Source organism: Lichenostomus cassidix, chromosome 15 (assembly GCF_008360975.1).
Source record: "Lichenostomus cassidix isolate B80296 chromosome 15, HeHo_3.0, whole genome shotgun sequence".
Taxonomy (NCBI): Eukaryota; Metazoa; Chordata; class Aves; order Passeriformes; family Meliphagidae; genus Lichenostomus; species Lichenostomus cassidix.
Window position 1 is genome coordinate 12,974,505 of NC_139496.1, and position 20,417 is coordinate 12,994,921.

Here is a 20,417-nt window from a genome sequence, read left to right on the forward strand (position 1 = left end):
AGGGTAAAGCTAGTCCAGGCCAAAAATTGGACTCTTCCCTTCTCACTGCTGCCATCAACAAAGAGATGGAGGAAAAGGAGCCACCCTGGAGCAGGAAGCAAAGCAGAGGTGGGATGGGGAACGGAGGGAAGGAGAGCACACAGTGATAGGGGAGCAGGGCAGGCTGGAGGCAAATCCCAGCTTCAAGCTGGACCAGACCATGTGGGACACGCAGATGTGCCCACTGTGGCATGGCACTCCTGGATAAGGGCACTGGGTGTGCTGGGTGCTGTGGGATGCACCAGGAACTGCTCCCAGCCATCCTTTGGAAACCTTCTAAACAGACTGAGGAGGAGATATTGGCCCTGAAGAAGAAGGAGATCTACAAGAGCAGCCTGAGGTTCCCTGGGGGCACAACAGGACAAACCCCCTGACCCCAGGCCAGGGGAGCCATGAGCAGGCTGTGCCTAAGGGATGTGAGGGACTCAGTGTCCACAGCCCTGCACAGCTTCCTGGTGAGTCTGGCACTTGGCACAGCACTTGGCATGGCTTGGTGCTGGAGAAACTGGCTAAAGAGCAGAAAAACTGCACATGGAGAAGAGAAACATAGGGAGATGGAAGAAAGTGCAAGATGGGAAGCTGGGGTAGAGCAGTGATTATCTGTTATCTGCAAAGATTGCTCCCTCTGAAGGGGCTTGAGCTGCTCCTGTCCTCCTAGGCAGGATCCTCAGCTGGGACAGGCTGGGTTTAAGCAGTTGTGCCCCATGGACCTCCAGATGCCACAGCCTGGCTCTTTAGTTTTTAGCACTTCCACTGCAGTCCCAAGTATTCAACTTCACCATGGAAAGCAGCAGAGTGGACTAGAGCACACTGAGGTGTTTCACAGAGAGGTGTGAGAAATATTGTCTTCCTTAGTCAGAATCAAACAAGTAAACAAAATTCTAGTGTGTGTTTTCCTGAAAACATAATGTGGGGGACTACAGGGAAGGGCAAAGTTGAGAGCAGAATTTTCCAGTTCTGATCATGCCAAACTGGGCAGAAGATTGGAGAACCAAGGTATTGCTCACACTCTGAGGAGGTTTTAGATTAAACCTGACCCCAGCCATCACCTGGAGCTGGACTTTTTCAAACCTTGTTTTCTGCCCTGAAAATTGTTTTATATTCAGGGAAGTGCAGGAATACTTGAACACTGAGCTCAAATCTGGTGGATTTGTCTTTGATCCAGTTTGGCAATTATTGTCCCAAACTCCCATGATCCCAGCAAATGCCAGGGTTTGGCCTTTCAGAGCTGCTAGTGTTACAGCCCAGCTAACCCTGCTCACCAGCCATGGAATTACCAGGGCATTATTGCTGCTCTGCACCACAGAGGTTTTCCAGGGGATGTGCTGGAACTTCCAAGGCTTTATAAAAAGCATTTCAGCTTTAAGAAATAACCCCAGGAAAATGCTGCAGTGCTGTTCAACCAACTCTTAATGAAGGCTTTAGAAACATCCCTGTCACGGCCATGGCTTTGCTCTGCTGGCAGAGGGCAGAGGAATATTTGGACACCCAATCCCACAGGGGAAGCGGCAAATGAAAGTCATGGAATTGAGCATTTTGGCAAAAAAGCACCGAGTACAGTGAGAGGGAGGTGTGGTTTTGGCGGTGGCCTGAGCCTAGAAGAGCTCCTGGGATTAGGCCACCTCCTGACCCCACTGATCTGGTGGCCTCTCCATCATCCTCCTTCCACAGAGCAGTGGAGACACTCCAGTGTCAGCTGAGAACCGTTCCTGCAGTGTCCCCAGGAAGAACGAAGTGCCCACGTAGTTTCCTAAAGCAAGTGGTTTTCAGGAAAAGACAGAAGGCTGCAGGAAAACAGAATGCAACTCTGTGGGAAGGCTCAAGGCCCATGGAAATCAGCTCCTCTCATTGAAAACTTGACTCTCTGCAGAGCAGCTGCTTGGTTCAGAGCTCTGGCAGCAGCACCAAGAGCGGGAATGCAGCATCCTTGTTCCCATCTCCTGCAGAAGAAGCGCTGCTGAGGCTGTGCTGGCCAGTCCTTGAGGAGGTGACAGCACTCAGGACACTCAAGCCATGCTGCTCCTCCAGGGTAAATGTCATAAATTTTGTCCTAAGAGCTGAACTCCCACCAGGAACACTGAAGGATGCTGTGGGAATGAGGCACACAAATCCCATCTCCAGCAAACCCTTCCACATTCCTGAACCAGAGTAACCTCCATGAGGCTGCTGCTTGCCCTGAATGCTGCTGCTTGTGCCACTTCTTGACTACGGATGTAAAATGAGCAGCACAAAGATACTGGTTTGGTTTTTTTTTTTTTTGTTCCAGAGACCTCAAAACACTGAAGAGCATCTCAGGATTTCCCCCCCAGTGCAGCCTCAGGAGCTCAGGGAGCTGGTGCAGGTGTTACAGATGTGCCTGAGTGCGAGCTGGAGGGGTTTCTGGCACTGCAGGCGCTGCTTGGATTGGGAACGACAGGGCTGTGCTGCTGCCTTGCTGAGCAATGTGTCCCCATTAGTGGCACCCCTGAAGCCCTCGGAGGGTGCTGGCACCAGGGCTGTGCTCAGGTGTGAACTTGGCTTTGAACCATGATGCCAAACGGTGCAGAGCCAGTGCTGCCCGTCCCTTCACAACGAAATAATCTTCTGTTTTCTGACTGTTTGCAATTAGCCTCCTGCAGCAGATGAATAATCTGTTCTTGTTGATTCGACAGAGACGCTTGGAAAAGGGACAAACAGCGCGTTCCGCCTCGCCCGGCAATCACAGGCATTAAGGGAGGAAAACACGGACACACCACTAATTCCCAGCAACAATCCCATAAATTTAGCAGCGCGGGCACAAGGCAGGCGACAAATGCAACAAACAGGGATTGGAGGAGCCACAAAACTGCTGCCACCAGGCAGAGCAGCCCCCAGGCACCGAGCGTGGCTGGAGAAGAGGGGTCAGGAGGGGAAGGGCAGCCCCTGGCCCGGGCTGCTCAGAGCCGGGGGTGCCAGCCCACGGCCCCACAACCCCCGTGGGAGAGCTGCTTTCTCGCCGTCAGAAAATCAAAGCCATTTTCAGAAGGCGAACAGATTTTGGTTGGGAGGTGAAAGAAGCGGAGGGCCAAGAATAGAAGGGAACAGTGGGCGGAATTCTGACTCCCTGCTGCATTCAAAGTAAAGTATGGGACAAGTTTCAAGGAAGCAGCGGGGCAGCCCTCGGGGGAGCTGGCAGGGACAGAGGAGCCTGGCAAGGTGCTGGGAGCAGACCCTGCTGCCCCGGGGGACGCGGGAGGGCAGCGGGGCAGGGGCAGCACAAAGCAGAGCTGCAGAGCTGCACGGAATCAGGGTCCAGAGGCAGCAATCACAGCCCCCGTAGCCGGGATTTGAAGGTAGACGGGGATTTGGAAGCAGGAGATGATGCTGGGGGGCAGCGGTGAAGTGGATTATAAGCGCGACAGAGCTGAGCATGAAACGGAGAGAAATCACTCAGGTCACCGAGCGCTGAGCGCTGTCCAAACACGGCATTTTGGGGAATTTATCTCTGTGTCCACAGAGCCCGCCGGCCCCGCAGAGCCGCGCTCACACGGCCCGGCACAACGCGCGGCTCCGCGGCAGCGCAGCTCAACGCCATCTGTGCGGCCGCGGCAGGAATTGCATTGGACCGGCCGGGAATTCCGGAATGGAGAGATGAGGGAAAGCAGGAATTGCATTGGACCGGCCGGGAATTCAGGGATGGAGGGATAAGGGAAAGCAGGAATGGCACTGGACCGGCTGGGAGCTCAGGGGTAGCAGGATGAGGGAGACAGGAACTGCACCAGGCTGGCCCCTAGCTCAGGGATGGAGGGATGAGGGGAGGGCATCACTTTGTGCTGCGCTGTCACCTCTGCCTCTTCCAAGAGCAGCACTGTCAGGGCTTGGCATGGGGCTGCTGGGATGGGCTTTGAGTGTTGATCCATGAGCTTCTGGGAACATCAGCCAAAGCCAGCACATGGCTGAGGCAGCTGCAGGTGCCAGGCAAGACAGCCCTGAGCATTTCCATGCGGCACAAACTGCAGTTTTGGCTTCTTTTCTCCATGAGAGATTCCTGCAGGGCTGGGGGCTTTGCCCAGAGGCTGCTGGAAAGGATCACCTTGGCTTTATTCACAAAATCCCAGAATCCCTGAGGTTGGAAAAGACCTCCAAGGTCATTGAGTCCAACCTGTGGCCAATCCCCACCTTGTGCAGCAGAGCACTGAGTGCCACGTCCAGTCCTTCCTTGGACACCTCCAGGCATGGGGACTCCAAACCTCCCTGGGCAGCCCCTGCCAATGTCTGACCACCCTCTCCAGGAAGAAATTCCTCCTGATGTCCAGCCTGACATTTTTGCTCAGCACTGCAGCCCTGGGGTGGTTGTTTGTAGGTGGGCTGGAGGCAGAGGCAGTGTGGAAAATGTGCTGCTGCCCTGGGCATCCCGGGGATGATGGGCAGGGCTGGGAGGGCCTTTTCCCTGTGGAACATGGCCGTGGTGCTGAGACCATATCCCAGCTTCATCTCTGCCAGTGAGCAGGATCGATGCCCAGGGAGCAGGGCAGGAACAGGGTGTGCAGGAGACAACCCCTGGCAGCCCCTGCAGATGGATGCTGGCATGGCAAGGAGAGCAGTGATTCCTTATCCCTCCTCCTGAGGTTTTTCCAAGCCCAGAGCCCAGCTGGCCCTTTGGCTAATGCTCCACCCTCATGCCTTTCCCACTTTTCACAGTTCTGCTCTTCCTTTCTTGACACTTCCCTTTTCTGCTGGGCTGCAGTCCCAAGGACAGGGAGTCAAGGAGAACAATTACACCATGAAGGAGCCTGGCTGAGGCTCAATCCCACCCAGTTTTAACTCCTCACATGCAATTTATCACCTCAGAATGGGCAGAGGGCAGGAAAATGGGACTAAGCAGGTGCCCAGCTCTGTGTGTCCCGTTGGTCTCACCTGTGACTGTCTGAATTCCCACCAGAGCAGCAGCAGGAGGCCTGCTGGGAACTCCTCCGTCTCCCACAGCTGTTTCCATGGACCACGCTCTGCTCTGGTCCAACAGACCCTTATGGAGAGGGGCTGTGCCCTGGAAAACTGCAGCCTGAGGAGCTCTTGCACCCCTGCTTGAGTGTGGAAGGACTTTTGGTGTCTGGGGCTGCTCTTCCTCCCGCTCCAGAGGGGCTGTGAATCACACAGACAACTTGATGTTACCCTAAAGCCACAGAGGAGCCATCTCTGAAGGGCACCTTCCTGTGTACGTGTGACAAAGTGCTCTGAAATACAGAAAACATTTTCAGAATGAGGAAGATCACTGAGAGCTTTACCACAATTGACTTGAAAAGCTGTTTCAAAGCATTGCGAGTGGAGCTTGCAAATATCTGGCCGTGTTTGCTGTTCCCTGGGAGGAGTGGGTGGTGGGTGCCTTGTGCAGTGCTCCTGAGGAGCTGCTGGCAATAGCCGAGCTCTGCAAACCGCACTGGGGAAGCATCCCTGGGATGACAGCCCTGCTGGGTGGGTGTCACTGGAGAGGGAAGATGGGCTCCAGGAGGACAGGGAAGCCTTTAAGTCAGGCTGAACATCTCACCAGCCCTTCAGCTCATGGCAGGAGCACTTTTCCCCCTTAAACTGGATGGAATAGCTGATGCTCATGGCTGGGTTGGCCCCCAAACCAGGATGGTGATGCATTGGAAAATAGAAAACCAGGAGGGAACCTCCCTTAGCATCCAGTTTTGGGATCTTGTGGCAGCCCCCTGGAGCTGTTCCCCTTCCCAGGGAGGTGGGAAGGACTGGGGGGGGTTTCCTGTTGAAACAGGGTTGAGCTGAGCTGAGAGCACCTGTGAAGGAGAAGTGGGGCTGGGGGAAGTTCCCAAAGCTGCTGACAGCTCATGGTGTCTCCTGTGTCCCCTCTGGGGTTTTCCAGGCAGTCCTGTCTGACTGCCTAGACTGCAGCAGGTCCTGAACTGGGCTTAGATCACCCGAGATTTTGGATCACCCTGCAGCATGTCCAGAACCTCACCCAGAGTGTTCCCTGCCCCATATGGGTGGTGAGCATCCTGCCAGCCTCACAGCTCCTGGCAAACACAGCTCCCCATTCACTCCTGATAACAACAGCCTGGAAAAAAAAAATTTTAAAAAAATTTTAAAAAAAAGGAAAGAAAATGGATTTTCCCCCTTCCTTTTTCAGGAATTCTGGCAAGATGTCAAAATGCTCCACTGCCACTCAGAGTGGAGAGCGTTGCCCAGCTCTTCCCCGTGCTTGTCTGCCGGGCCTGGAGCGACTGCAGAGCTTATTTTCGGCAGCTGAACCGGCAGCGGGAGCGGGAGGAGAAGGCTCGGCTATCAGTCATCGGGAGATGCTGCTCACTCCCACGGAGGTGTTTACAGGAGGGGTGTGAGCGCGAGCTGGAGCTGCTGCCATTAGCATTGCAGATCGGGCACTTGTTAGCAGAGTGCTTCGCCCCTGCTTTACAATTTGCTAATAATAAAGCATTTGTTCCCGGCAAACAAACGCCCAGATTTATGTCTTGCTCACAAAGGACTCCAATAGATATATTGATACCTTGTGGAGCTGCAGTGGGGAGAGGGATTGAAAAGCTGCTGTTTACTTGACTCCATCGAGCTCCTCTATTGATGACTGGGAGGCATTTATTTCACCGAGGATAGAGCACTCAGAACTGCGAACTCTCTGTTGCCAATAGTGCCATATTTAGGGTTATTATATCACCATAAAACAGCTTTATGGAGCCATGAATATCGGGGCACGTCGATACCCACAACTGCACCACGGCTGTGCCTTCTGCCTGGCAGGGCTGGCAGAGCCCAGGTAGCCCTAGAGCCCAGAAACCAGGGAATAATAGGTTTCAGGGGAGAAATAGGCACAGGAAGAGGTCTTGGAGCTTTCACCTTCCCTGCTGTTGAGCCCAGTGAGGAGAGCTACTGTGCAGACCTGTTTTGGCACTGGGAACTCAGTTTCCCAGCACATCGAGGCAACGCAGGGATGCCGATCCTCTGGGAATGGCTGGGAATGTGCCAGGCACCAAAAAATAAGGGGATAGGGGTTCCAGTCCTCCTCCCTAGCCACGGCTGCAGGGTCACGGTGAGGGCTGGAGTGCTCATGGTGCTGCCAGCCCAGCACTGATGGGACCTGCCAGAGCAATGTCCTTTGTTCTCCTGTTTGGCAGGAACCTTGTCTTTGGATCATTCTCCAGAGCTCCTCAGCTCCTAGGGGCAGCACAGCACGGAGGGAAGGAGCTCAGGTGTGCACAGGAGGAATTTCTCAGGGAAGAGGAAGGACAAGCATTGAGCTTTGCTCTCTGGGACAGGGACAGCACCCAGGAATGGCTGGAGCTGGGCCAGGGCAGGTCAGGCTGGAGAGCAGGAAAGGTTCTTCCCCCAGAGGGTGCTGGGCACTGCCCAGGCTCCCCAGGGAATGGGCACAGCCTGAGGCTGCCAGAGCTCCAGGAGTGTTTGGACAGCACTGCCAGGGATGCACAGGGTGGGATTGTTGGGCTGTCTGGGCAGGGCAGGAGCTGCACTGGATGATCCTGGTGGATCTCTTCCAGCTCAGGATATTCCATGACTCTGTGATTCTTCATGAGAGGAGTGCCAGCCCCAGGAGGGACAGACAGGCCCTGCTGGGATCCCACTGGAGGAGTTGTACAGCCCCAGCTAAGACCTTCCCCAGCCCAAACACCCCCCTGGGTCTGGGCTCTCCCTTCCCACCTCATTCCCATGTTCAACCGCTGCATCCACAGCCCCAGGGGAGCCCTCATTCCTGGTGATCCATGAAATCTGGAGTGAGCTGTGTGGGTGCAGAAGGAAGCACAGCCCTGTAACTGCTCCAGCACAGGCTCTTTCTGTCAGCTCCCATCCTCTCTTACATTTTAACTGCTAAATAATGCACTAATGGAAAAGGAAACCTTAGCCAGGGCATACAGATTAAGATGCAGAGCAACCACAGCTTTTAGCTTTCATTTTCTGGCTCCAACTGATGCACTCCTTAACTTTATTTTTATGCATTTTTGTTCTTGGTGGGGTTTTTTTGCATGGGCTTTCCAAGAAGATAAGACAGATTTTGACTGCAGCACTTGAACTCTTGCTATCAATGTTCTCCTTGCAATGAATTTTGGCTTCAACAGGAAGCTGCTGGATCTAAGAAATCACAGAGGAACCAAAGCACAGAAAAGACTGAGAGGTGTCTTCAGCTTTTTGAGAAGACTCCTAAGATAGTTTAACTCTTGGATTATATTTTAGCCTGCGTCTCTTTCTGCTCACTGCTGTGTTCACCTTCAAGGGGGAGTGGCCTTTCTCTTTACAACCTGAGAGAGTTTTATTTTGACTATTAAATTAATAATTAGCACTTCATTTAGCCAGGATCTCCAGTGCCCAGACAGTATTGATTTGTCAGAGATGGAAAGATGGAGCCTCTTTCCCTGCAGTTTTGGGCACAAAGTCAAGGGGGCTTCTCAGCTATTTAAAGGTGCATTTCCCATGCAGAGGGCAGGCAGGTTGGGACAGAGGGGCCAGGGAGGGTTTGTCATTGCAGATGTCTCATACCTGCACTGTTCTGCCCAAATCCCACCTGGAAAACTGTCCCTGGGCAGGACACAGAAGCTGGAGGCACCCCAGGGCTGCAGGTGACATCCCATTCCCAGCATGGCACAGTCATTTGTGTTTCTCCTGCTCTTCCAACCCCCACAGGCAGACCATTCTCAGAATCCTTGGGACAAAACCCCCTCTCCTGCAAGGCTGTGCTACCTAAGGAGGACTCCAGGCTCAGGGCTCACCTCAACTGGGCCAGGAATCACCAGAGTCACCTGTGTGTTTTAACAAGAGCTTGTGATTTCTCTGGAGAGTTCTCAGCTGGTTCTGAAGTGAAAAATGAGTGTAGGAACTTGGCTGAGGAAAGCCAGAGCCATGGTGGAGTCCCATAGTCAAAGAATGACCAGAAGTGGCACTTGGGGACATGGTTTAGTGGCCATGGTGGGATTTGGTCAAAGGTTGGACTTGATGATTTTGGAGGCCTTTTCCAAGGTAGCGATTCCATGGATCTGGGGAAGGAGTCTTGCTGATGTTTTGTGTGTCATATTCACTCTTCTTTCACCTGAAGTTTAAACCAGAGCATAGCTCAGCACCACCACCCAAAAGCTGGGCTCAATCCCAAGCACTCAGCAAATATTTCATTTGAAGCAGCCATTTATGAACTGATAAAGCATCACTGAGGAATTGTGGCAAACTCAGATGAGGAGACTGCCAGAGACCAGGGCAGGAGGCAGGAGGTTCCAGAGCTCCATGTGAGCATCTGCAAACCAGCACAGGAGAGCTCTTGTCATGGTGACCATGATGATCCTGGTGGGTCCCTCCAGCTCAGGACATTCTGTGAATTCCTTTCGGAGTCAGGTTACAGAATTACACAGCCATGTCCTATGTGGAAGGACTCACAGAATCACCCAGCCCAGCCCAGCTCCTGCCCTGCCCAGACACCCCAACAATCCCACCCTGTGCATCCCTGGCAGTGCTGTCCAAACCCTCCTGGAGCTCTGGCAGCCTCAGGCTGTGCCCATTCCCTGGGGAGCCTGGGCAGTGCCAGCACCTCTGGGGGAAGAACCCAACACAGCTGGGGCACAGCTGGACTGCAGGCCCATGGAAGGGGACCAAAGGCATGGAAACAGTGGAGGCTCAACAGGAGGTTCTGCTGGAGTTCAAATGCAGGAAGTAGGATGCTCTGAGCAGCCAGGGATGCCCAGGCTGGCAGGAGCAGCACATCAGCCAGCACAGCTGTGCAGGGGATTAGCAGTTCAGAGAGGCTTTACCCACAGCTGTGCAACACAAGGGCAAACATATGTAAAGAAAAAGCCTTTGCAAATAACCCTAATCTAATCTGGGACGGCAGACTCTCTACACTTACCCACAATCACATCACAGCAGGGAAGCAAAGGGTGTTCCAGGGCCCTGTGCTGCTCACAGCCTGGCTCAGAGGTTGTCAAGTGCCACAGCCACATCCTCTTGGGTCACAGGAACTGGCCATTGTCACACTGGGCATCTGCCTCTCACTTGCAGCACCACCCACCCCTGGCACTGCCCAAGAGCAGCTTAGTGAGGATCCAAACAGCACAAATTTACAAGATGCCATCTCGAGATAAAGCCTGGAGACATTTAAGGGATTAAAGGGACTTAATTTATCCACAACAGCTGATCATCTTTCCATGGAAGAGCAGCTCCCATGGTCCCTCCAGTGGGGTGGAGGGATGTGAGAAATTGTTCTGGGAAGTTGTGGGGTTTTTAACTTTACAGAATCACAGAAAGGTTTGGGTTGGAAGGGACATTAAAGCCCATCCAGTGCCACCCCTGCCATGGGCAGGGACACCTTCCACTGTCCAAGGCTGCTCCAAGCCCCAGTGTCCAACCTGGCCTTGGACACTTCCAGGGATCCAGGGGCAGCCACAGCTTCTCTGTGCCAGTGCCTCGTAAACCTTCTTGCATCAGGGACGTCACCTGCAGCTCACCTAAAACTTTTGGGAGATTGGTCTGAGCAAGGATTTAAACCCTGGAGATCTGACCATCAAATATCCTAAAGGCAGGGGGAGAAAGACACTACGCCTCCGGCTTTGAGCCCCTTGGACAGGAGCAGGGAGCTGCAGGAAGAGTCAAAGCCAAGGAAAGCTGGACTGACCACTAGTGTTCTTTGTCAGACATGGACAGGATGGGCCTGAGCAGCTCAGAAACCCAGGGAGCAGCTGGCTGGGCTGAGAGCAGTGCTCAGTGTGGAGTGGACAGGAGGAGCCGTAGGTGTGTTCTCTGCTGGGCTGTCCTGCTCTCCTGGGTGACCTAAAAGCCCTAACCTGGTTTCCCTGGCACTGGGTAGAGGTGGGGCTGTCCTGGGGTGGTCACTGGGCAACCCAGGAGACAAAAGCCCTGATTGCACCATGCCAGGTACCTCCCAGCAGTTCAGAGAATTGTGGGCAAACTGTGCCACTGGGAACTCACTGAAAATCCATAAAATGACAGAAAAAAAACCCCCAAACTGTTGTGTTTCAAGCTAATTAACCCAATTATTAATTGAACCAAATTTGCAAGCACAGGCCCAGTCCCCATCTCCTGCACTTGGGGGGCTGCTGGGATGCAAGAAGGAGTGAGGAATTGTCTGGCAAGGGGGGAGCTGAGCAGCAGCCAGGATGGGCTTTTCCGATCTGGCCTCAGCATCCCAGATGGACTCGGGACCTCCCCAGGCTCCCACAGAAGCTGCTCCCCAGCTGGTGCGTGGTGCTCACAGGCTGCTCGTTTCCTGCTCAGGGCCCCTGGCTGCTGCCATCAGCAGAGTCAACAGGAGTCCTACAAATACTTCAAACAGCTTGGAGTTAAATTTGTGGATATTTGTGGCTATTGGGAACGGGCTTTAGCTTTTAGGGAGGTGGCAAGGCTCAGGCGTAGGGGAGGAAGGAGAGAAAGAGGGCAGAAGAAAAAAAAGATCTGTAAAATTCAAGGATATTTGGAAAAATCTCTGGAAAAAATCTGATTATTTTTAAGTCAGCCTCCTCATTTTTGAGGACTTTTTTGAAAGATAATTTTTGAACTCTCAGGTTGCTTGAGCTTTCACAGGAGAAACAGAAAAACCTTGGTATTCTGGGTAAGTAGGAAAGAAAAACTGGATTTATCCATCAAAATCTGCACATTTTTTTCTCTGTGAAGCACCTGAAAGTAGGTTCTAAAAGTAATCCTGCTAATCCTGTTCTCCTAAATACAGGGAAATATTCCAGATAATGCCAGAAAAAACAGGTCTGTAAGGAGAATCACAGAATATCCTGAGTTGGAAGGCAACCACCAGGATCATCCAGTCCCACTCCTGGCCCTGCCCAGACAGCCCAGCAATCCCACCCTGAGCATCCCTGGCAGTGCTGTCCAAACACTCCTGGAGCTCTGGCAGCCTCAGGCTGTGCCCATTCCCTGGGGAGCCTGGGCAGTGCCCAGCACCCTCTGGGGGAAGAACCTTTCCTGATCTCCAGCCTGACCTGCCCTGGCCCAGCTCCAGCCATTCCTGGGTGCTGTCCTGTCCCAGGGAGCAGAGATTAGAGCTGTTCCTGCTTAGGGGACAAATGTCAGTGAATATGGTGACATGACCTGATGTGTAATTCAGGCTGTGGGGACAGAGGTGGAATGAACCCTGCTAAGAAGAACTGTGGGTGTCTGGGGAGGATGGTCCAGGCAGAGGTCAGTGGAACAATTTGGGTGATGTCTGACTCCCCTTCAGAACAAGAGGAAGGTCCCAGGGACACCGCAGGAAGAGCAGTGGGACACTGGCAGAGGTTGAGGGCTCCTGTCAAAGATTTCCAGGGCACAAGGGCAGAGACAGGGACTGGAGGCCCCAGAGCTGCCAGGCTGAGTTGGGTGTTGGTTGTGGATCTACAAAGAGAAGGATGAAGCTGGAAGTTCTGTGGCTTGGTCACCTACAAAAAACACATTTATCTTTATATATATATATTTATATATTTAGCACATATATATATATATATATATATTTAGCACATTTATTTGTCCTATAAAAACACATTTAAATGCTGCTGAAAAGCCAGACTTTAAAGCCAAGGCATTTTTTTCACAAGCAAATCCCTCAGATGTCTCTGGCATTGGCCTTTTGCTCCTGGATGGGCTTCGTGTGTTGTGTGCTTAGAGACATTTTAATAGAATCATGGAATCACTGAGGCTGGAAAGCCCTCCCCACCCATCGAGTCCAACCTGTGCCTGATGCACACCTTGTCACCAGCCCAGAGAACTGAGTGCCATGTCTGGGCCTTCCTTGGACACCTCCAGGGATGGGGACTTCAGCCTGGGCAGGTCCAATGCCTGACCACCCTTTCCATGCAGAAATTCCTCCTGATGTCCTACCTGAGCCTCCCCTGGCCCAGCCTGAGGCTGTTCCCTCTCCTCCTGTCCCTGTTCCCTGGCAGCACAGCCTGACCCCCCCGGCTGTCCCCTCCTGTCAGCAGTTGTGCAGAGCCACAAGGTCCCCCTGAGCCTCCTTTGCTCCAGGCTGAGCTCCTTTCCCAGCTCCCTCAGCCTCTCCTGGGGCTCCAGACTCCATTTTATAATGTGGAGTTTGAGGAAATCAGGCACAGCCCAGTCTGGGGCTGAATTTTCCATAGCTGAGCTCTGGCTCCACTACATGAGTTATGTCCCAGTGGCTCTGCAGGTTTGCAGTGACACAAACCAGGAGTGTTTGGCCCATTCAGATCAATTCCTTGGGGGTTTCCATGGGCTATCTGGTCCTGCGAAGGATATCTTTGTAAATACACCTGCCTGGAGCAGGTGGGTGCTGCTGTCAGCGCTCTGGGGAAGGAAGCAGTTAAGGACATTGAGAATAAATGTCAAGAAATTGCAAGGAGAGTCACCTGCTCATTATTTTTATCAGTCTTTGCTGAAAGAATGCAGCTTTAGGTAGCACAAAACGGTGCTGTGAGAAGCTTCAAATGTCACATCTTTTTCCCTTAATTCACAGCAGGCGAAGGCAGCTGCCCGTTACAAGTTCCTGCTAATGAAGGACATGCAAGAGTGACCACCCAGAGCCCTGGCTACCACGCTCAGCATTCCCTGGGCATTCATTACAAAGCCAGCCGTGCCTGCTGCAAACTCCTCCTGCCCATGGCTGCTCTGCTGCTTCTTTGGGATCACTGAGCCAGTGCAGAGCTTTGGGCTCAGAGGGAACACAGTGGCACTCCAAGCACTTTGCACTTATCCCAAGCAGTGGTGGGGGCAGGAGGGGCAGGGCTGCAATCAATAGGATGTGTCTGGACTGGGGAAACAGGAGAGAAGAGCATTCCCTGTGCCCCCTTCCTGCAGCCTGAAGTGGGGCTTTGATGAGGATGTGGTACCCATTTGCTCTAAGCATAAAGAGGCCTCTCCCAGCTTTGGGAACAGCCAGGCAGGGAGCAGGAAGTTTGGGTGTGCAGGAAAAGGGGGATCAGGACCTCAGTGCCACAGAATCACAGAATCATGGAATGGGCTGGGTTGGAAGGGACATTAAAGCCCATCCAGTGCCACCCCTGCCAGGGACAGGGACACCTTCCACTGTCCCAGGTTGCTCCCAGCCCCAGTGTCCAACCTGGCCTTGGACACTTCCAGGGATCCAGGGGCAGCCAGAGCTTCTGTGGGCACCCTGTGCCAGGGCCTCACTGGGTACCATGCCCTACTGCCATGGCCAGCAGCTCCTCTTCTCTCTGCCACTCTGTAAACTCCTGATATCCCTCCCTGTCACCAGACTGATTTCCACCCTTAAGGTCACCAAGGTCATGTTTGACCCTGCATTGCCTGGAGACACGTTGATTCCTAGAACAGTTGGAAAGGAAAAGTTTCTTTGTCCTGGGGGGTTTTGCAGGACTGGCATGGCAGGCCCAAGGTCTGAGTGGTGTGTGGAGAAATTCCAGAAATGTCTGTCTACTCCTCTCTGTGGAGCCAGACTGGGAGAGCTGGGAAGGTTTACTGGAGAAGAAAAGGCTCCAGGGACACCTCAGAGCTCCTACCAGTGCCTAAAGGCTGTGGAGATGATTTAGGGCCTGCAGCATCTGCGTGCCCAGCAAAGGCTGAGGGAGCTGGGGCTGCTCAGCCTGCAGAGGAGCCCAGCTGAGAGGAGCCCTCAGGCCTGGCTGGCCCTGGCTGCAGGGAGCTCAGAGCAGGCCAGCCTCTGCTCCGGGGGCACCAATGGCACCAGAGGAACGGCAGCGACTGAGCCCAGGGAGCTGCGCTGCACAGGAGGCACAGCTTCTTCCCTGGGCAGGCTGAGCTGGAACAGAGCCAGAGAGGGCTGCAGTCTCCTCCTGGGGACATTGCAGAGCTGTGGGGACACACTGCTGTGCCCTGAGCTCTGGGATGGCACCAGTGACCCTCTGTGGTCCTTCCAGCCTGAATCATTCTGTGAGTCTGTCATCCCAGAGGTGGCTGAAGCTGTGATGTGGCTACTGTGTCTGCTCTGGTTTCTGCTGGATCCTACACAGGACCATTCCCCAGCACCTCCACGTGCCTCTAGCAGTGCATCAAGCATTGCCACCCTGCCACTTCCAAGCAGGAATTGTGTCTTGGGGATGACAGCAGGGGAGAAGCCAGTGGGGTCTTTCCTGTTAATCCAACTCTGTTTGAGGCTCCTTCTCTTGGAGCAGCAGAGACTCGAGGATGTGTCATTGCCTGCATCCCTGAGATGGAGCCTGGAGGTGGGAAAACATCTTTTGTGAGTAAGAAAACTCACACAGTGTCTCTTTTCCAGCAGAAAACACCAACAACTGCAGTTCTGCTACCTCCTGACGCTGTCTGGTGCTCACTTGCTTCAAGGCCTCTGTTTGATTTCAGAGCTGGGGAGATTCCCTGGCAGTGCCCCTATGTCCACACTGATGTGACCTGGAGCAGGAGCAACCACAGCTGAACAAACACACGGCACCACCAGCATGAGCATGGCCTGATCAGCTCCACAGAAATCCAGAGTGCTTTTCAGCACCCCAGGGCCTGATGCCACCAGGACACTGATGCCCACAGCTATTCCAGCAGCAGCAACCAGCAGGCACTTCTGGAAGAGCTGGAATTGGGCCAGCAGCCAGCCTGGAGGGGCTGCAGGGGCCTGGCAGGGTGGCCAGAGCCCTCTGGGCCCTGGGGAGCATGGGGGATGTTCCTCTCCCTTTGCCAAGCTTTGGGGTGAAGATAATTCCCAAATCAGGAAGGGACACAAATCCCCTCCTGCAATGCTCCCTGATTCCATCAGCCCCCTCAGGCCCCACTGGGACACCGTGAAGGTGCAATGTCCTGTTCCCATCCCCACAAAGGACTGGGATGAGCAGGGAGCTCCCTCTGCCCATCCCAGCCCTGCTCAGGCTGCCATCCTGACTCCTCTCACAGCACTGATCTCAGCAGGGATGGAGCCCAGCTGCAGCTTTTGTCCCCTGATGAGCTGGGATTGGCTCTGTTGGTCAGAGCATGCTGCTGGTAATGCCACTGAGGGTTTCAGCCCCAAATGGGCCACTCACTACAGAACTGGACTCCATCCTTTGGTCCCTTCATACTCAGAACATTCTGTGAGTCTGTGGAAATCACCTAAAACTTCCCCCTCTGAACACACATTCCCTTCCAAGCTCCTCAGTTGCCCATCTGTGCCTGGTTTGGAGGAGACTGCTCCCACCCTGTTCCCATCCCAGCACTTACTGGGACACTCTGGGACCCAGCTGCTGGGTCAGGATCATTCCCATGCTCAGCACAGCCAGACGGTCACGGCTGAACATTTAATCAAATGCTGCCGTCCTGCACCCGGCCAGAGCTCCTGATAGCACTCGAGGAGATGGAAATGTAACATTTGAGTGAATGGCCCTTTAATTACGCCATCCCTGCCCTGATCTTTCTCTTCCCGCTGCAGAAAGCCCAGGGAATGTTAATGGAGCAGCTCCGCAGGGCTCTCCCAGCCCGCTCCTGCTGCTGATGCCTGCACTGAGCAGCAGTTCAGCAATTAAGCAATTAAGGCAAACGAGGTGTCTCCTGGTCTGCAGACCCGGGGAAATGCTCCCGTCCAGGACTGGGGACCCTCTCAGAGCACCTGTCCTTGGTGTAAATCCAGTTTAAGCTCCTGAATCCGTGCAAAAGCCCAGCAGGAGCAGTTGTGTTTTAGTCAGGGAAATGGAGCATTTGAGCTGCGCAATGAACCCGGCTCTTCCAGGGATTTCAACCAAGCACAGGCTTGGCCTGACCTTTTCTTCCTTTTTTTTTTGTTTTATTTTTTTTTTTCTGGGGTGAAGCTCACTCTGATCAGAGAGAAGCGCCATTGGAGCAGAATACAAAAGCTTTAAAAAAACTCCCAAAGCCAAACATTTCTAAAACTCCTTTGTAATCCTCAGTTGGGAAGGGAATTTGCTGTGCCCAGGCCAGCTGAGGTGTCCCAGGGAGCCCTGGGGGTGACATGGCACACACCTCTCCTTGCCAGGCTGACAGGGATTGATGCTGCACCTCTGCTCCTTTGGGAGAACACCAACACCTGAAGGGGCTCCAGGAGAGCTGGAGAGGGACTTGGGACAAGGGCTGGAGGGACAGGACACAGGGAATGGCTTCCCACTGCCAGAGGGCAGGGCTAGATGGGATATTGGGAAGGAATTGTTCCCTGGGAGGGTGGGGAGGCCCTGGCACAGGGTGCCCAGAGAAGCTGTGGCTGCCCCTGGATCCCTGGCAGTGTCCAAGGTCAGGTTGGACATTGGGGCTTGGAGCAGCCTGGGATAGTGGAAGGTGTCCCTGCCCCTGGCAGGGGCTGGAATGAGATGAGTTGTGATGTTCCTTCTAACCCAAACCATACCATGATTCTGTGAATGTGGGAAAGGCTGTGGAAGTCTAGGATTTATCTCACTGCTGTTTAGTGGGGGAAGGAAATGGAGATAAAACATCAGCCAGGGTTTGACTTGAGACCTTGGAGACTTTGCTGTTCTCCTTTCAGCTAAATGAAGAGAGAAGATGACTAGGAGCCAAGAGCTTAGATAGTGAATTGTTAATTGATGGGGAAGAGTGTCTCTAGCAGCCAACCTGGCTTCCCTTCCCTTCCCTTCCCTTCCCTTCCCTTCCCTTCCCTTCCCTTCCCTTCCCTTCCCTTCCCTTCCCTTCCCTTCCCTTCCCTTCCCTTCCCTTCCCTTCCCTTCCCCCCATGGGCAATCCTGGGCACTGTGGAAAGAAAAAATATCTACCTGAGAAATACCTGTACATTAATGAAAATTTCTTCATTCAATCCCAGGGAGTAGCAGGGCTGGGAGAGAATTTTTGCTATGCAGGTGCATGCAGCCTGAGAAAAGAGGAATCTGGGGATACAGCTCTGTATGTCCAAAAACTTTATGATCTTTTTCATGCAAATAGGGAAAACTACTTAAAACCTTCACAAGTGTGAAAACCAGGATCAGTGACCTAGAAAACATCTCCTGCTGGGATAAGGAATTCACTCAGTCAACCATGGCCTTCCAAAGCAGGGGAGCTGTTAGAAGTGCTGGAGAGGGTTGGTCAAAGAGCAGAGACCAGGATCTCACCCCTCAGGAGGGGAATGGAATCCTGCAGCCATTCTGGTTGGCCTGAGGGATTGTCCCTTTTGGAGGACACTGGATTTCCTCTGTCAGCTTCTCTGAAGTTTTTTTGCCTTCTCCACAGCTGCTCCTTCTCTCCTGAACTTTTCAGACCCTAAGGCATGGAATTGTGGAGTACTGGAATGGTATGGGTTGCAAGGAACCTCAGAGCTCATCCCATTCCACCCCCTTCCAGGGTCAAGGACCTCTTCCCCTATCCCAGGTTGCTCCAAGCCCTGTCCAACCCAGCCAGGAACAGCTGAGGGTGGCAAATGTCCAGCTGAGTTGTTGTCACAGAATAATAGAGAGATTTTGGTTGTCAGGGACCTCTGGAGGTCTCTCCTTGCCTCTTCTGCTCTGAGCAGGGCTAATTCTAGAGCTGGACCAGTCTTCTCAGTGCCTGTCTAGAAAATTTCCAGGCACCGAGATTTTTCCTGCCTCTCTGGTCCTGAAAATGAAGAATATTGTCCTGGAAATTTTCCCAGTTACAACTCATGCCCATTCTCAGTTAAATCTCATTATGCAGCCCTGGGAAGAGTTTCACTCTATCCTCTCCATGGGCCCTTTTAGGTGACTGTTTTTAGAGCGTTTGCATTTCATCAGAGCCACTTTAGTTTGAATCCTGCCCTTCATTCCAGCTGGGCATTCTTCACGGGGCTGGAAGCAGCCTCCCCATTCCATCCTGTAAACCAGGAATTAAAACTGAAAACAGGATCACTCTCAGGCCAACCCTGTCTGAACAGCCCTCCTGGTTTGACAGAGCTTTGGAGGAGCTGTTTGAGAGCAACCTTTGCCTGCTTGCACCCCCATCCTCTCAAGAAATCTGGATCTGTTTCCCTGCTTTGCTCAGGGAACACCCTGTTGTGCACTTAACAGCCTTAAAGTCAAGAGATTTCGCATCTATTGCCTCTCTTTATCCACCAGGCCCGTTACTGTCAAAAAAATGGCTCTGATTTGAAATTATTTGTTTCTGACAAATCCCAACTGGTTCTTTTTCATCACCCAGAGATATCAAATGTGCTCTAAACTGCAGTCTTGGCCCTTGTTCTATCTGTGCTGTCAGCGCAGGGCTGAGGCTGTGACGCCGATTTCCCCCTCCCTGCTGCCCCTGCTCTCCCCCAGCCCTGCCCAGCACCACCAGGGGCTCTGCAAGGTGTTTGTTCAGAGCTGGCAGCATCTGGGCCAGGTTCTCCAGGCCCTGGCACCTTCACACATCCTGCTCCAGAGTAGTCTGAGCAGGCTGCGGCTCCAGCTCCTCCTCCATCCCCTCCTCCAGACCTGGCTGTGGCCAAAGGCTCCCTGCAGCTCTTTCACCTTCCAAAGAAGTTACAGAGTGGGCTGGCAGTGCCATTTTCTGGCTCCTGAGCACCCTAAATATGTCCTGTTTTGTCTGAGGTTGCTTCAGATTCCTCAAGGGATTCCTGACTTGTTCCCCCTCTGGCACCAAGAGTTCTCCTGGAAACTCTAAGCCCCAAAGTCCTGGCAGTACTTGTCAGTCGAAACAGATGGAAAGGAGGCATTGATTGAGCCTCTTCTGCATCCCTGTCACTCCATGACCCATCCCACTCCTAGCCCCCTTGGTTATCCCTGCCCTTCTCATGGTCATGCCTGACATCCCTGGGAGCCTTCAGTTCAAGGTGAGCTTTGGCTTTCCCAAGACCTCACCAGCATCCTGGGACAATGTTTCCATATCCCACTTTTCCCAGCCCTTCCACCTCCTCTGTGTGTTCTCCCATGCTGGAGCTCAGGCAGGAGCTCCCTCTTTAGCCAAACTGAACTTCTGATTCTACTGAATGTTGGAAAGAATCATTCTCCTGCCATCCTGGAACACCTGCCAGCTCTCCTTAGCTCCTTTAAAACTCCCACCCATGGGATCTCACCTACCAGTTCTCCCAAAAGCCAGAGGTGCTTCCCAGGCCTTCCCTGTCTTGTGGTCACTGCCTCAGTGGCATCCCCAGAATATCCAAGGCCCCTGAGAAGGTCCAGAGCTCCTGTGCCACAGCTGAGGGGAGCAGAGCTGTGTCCATCCTGCACAGGAGTGAACCTGGGATGAGCAGCACCAGCAGCTCTTCCTGCTCCTTGGGCTTTGTTCAGGTCTGGCTGAAACCTCCCCTCATGGGCTTTGGTCCCTTTTTTGGGCACAAAGATTTGTTCAGGTGTCGTTGAAACCTCCCTTTGTGGGCTCTACTCCCTTTCTTGGATATAAAGGTTTGTCCAGGCCTGTCTGTGACCTCCCTGTACAGGCTCTGGTCCCTTTTCTGGACACAAAGGTTCTGCGGCATTTTGCTCACCCAGCCCAGCAGAGCAAGGCCACTATTCCCCTGCTGCCTGAAGCCACCAAGTGCCACAAGTGCCCCAAGTGCCCAGTCTCAGCCAATCTTCATCCAGAATCCTCCTAGCCCC

The 20,417-nt window shown here is 53.3% G+C and overlaps 1 long non-coding RNA gene across 1 annotated transcript; it reads left to right on the plus strand.

The window, feature by feature from the left end:
• LOC146430493 (uncharacterized) lies at positions 1 to 6,690 on the plus strand. The gene is made up of 3 exons (XR_014855392.1): positions 1 to 108; positions 5,879 to 6,002; positions 6,143 to 6,690. It is a non-coding gene; the product is annotated as an uncharacterized LOC146430493 (long non-coding RNA).
• The last annotated feature ends 13,727 nt before the right edge of the window (positions 6,691 to 20,417 follow it).